The sequence below is a fragment of the Magnolia sinica genome, chromosome 17 (assembly GCF_029962835.1).
Source record: "Magnolia sinica isolate HGM2019 chromosome 17, MsV1, whole genome shotgun sequence".
Classification (NCBI taxonomy): domain Eukaryota; kingdom Viridiplantae; phylum Streptophyta; class Magnoliopsida; order Magnoliales; family Magnoliaceae; genus Magnolia; species Magnolia sinica.
In genome coordinates, this window is record NC_080589.1 from 61633035 (window position 1) to 61634077 (window position 1043).

Here is a 1043-nt window from a genome sequence, read left to right on the forward strand (position 1 = left end):
TTTTAACTTAGGGACTCCGATCTGGTAACTTCTTTCCAAATCCTCTCTTTCTTTCTAGATTTTTTTCACTTCTCTTTTAGGTTTAAGTTTAGAATCTGAATTGAGGTTATGGCTGCAAATCAACCTCAAGCACTCCCACCACCTGGGATTGAGGAAGTCCATGATGAGAATGAGGTGCATCAAGCACCCCTACCTCGTACTCTACGAGATTATTTACAACCGGTGGGGGTGAGCACACTCTCATGCATGGTTTTTCCAGAAAATACAGGACACATGAATATCAAGCTAGGGGTGATCCAACTCCTTCCTAAATTTCATGGGCTCGAATCTGAAGAACCGTATCTACACTTGAAAGAGTTTGATGAGATTATAACCACTTTATATTTTCTAAACGTGTTTGAGGACACAGTCAGGCTGAAACTCTTTCCCTTTTCTTTGAAACAGAAAGCTAAGACGTGGTTACATTCACTACGTCATAAATCTATTGGCACATAGAATAATATGCAAAGGGAGTTCATAAAGAAATTTTTTCCATATCATAAAACGAACACCCTTAGAAAATCAATCATGAACTTCGCCCAAAGGGAGGATGAAACATTCTTCCAATGTTGGGAGCGGTTCAAGGATCTTGTCAACTCTTGCCCACAACACGGTTTTGAAACGTGGTGCATTACGCACTTTTTCTATGATGAGCTGACATCCTCCATGCGCCAATTGGTTGAGACGATGTGCAATGGAGAATTTATAAATAAAAATATCGATGATGTGTGGGATTACTTAGATAGACTTACCGAAAACGCACAATCATGGGACACATACCCAAAATCGAGTACCACTTCTAGGCCTACTCAATCAAAGGAAAGGGGAGGAGCATACCTGCTGAAAGAGGATGATGATATCAATGTTAAAGTGGCTAATCTTATAAAGAAATTCGAGGCCATGGAATCGAGGAAGGATAAGGGTAACGAAGTTGTTTGCAGTATTTGTGGTTGTAACAGTCACACAACTGAAAACTGTCCAACTATATCTGCCTTTCAAGAGGT

At 40.2% G+C, this 1043-nt stretch overlaps 1 non-coding gene across 1 annotated transcript; it reads right to left on the minus strand.

Annotated features, from left to right (window-relative positions):
• Positions 1-549: 549 nt before the first annotated feature.
• On the minus strand, positions 550-656 carry LOC131232102 (small nucleolar RNA R71). The gene has a single exon (XR_009164704.1). It is a non-coding gene; the product is annotated as a small nucleolar RNA R71 (small nucleolar RNA).
• Positions 657-1043: the final 387 nt, after the last annotated feature.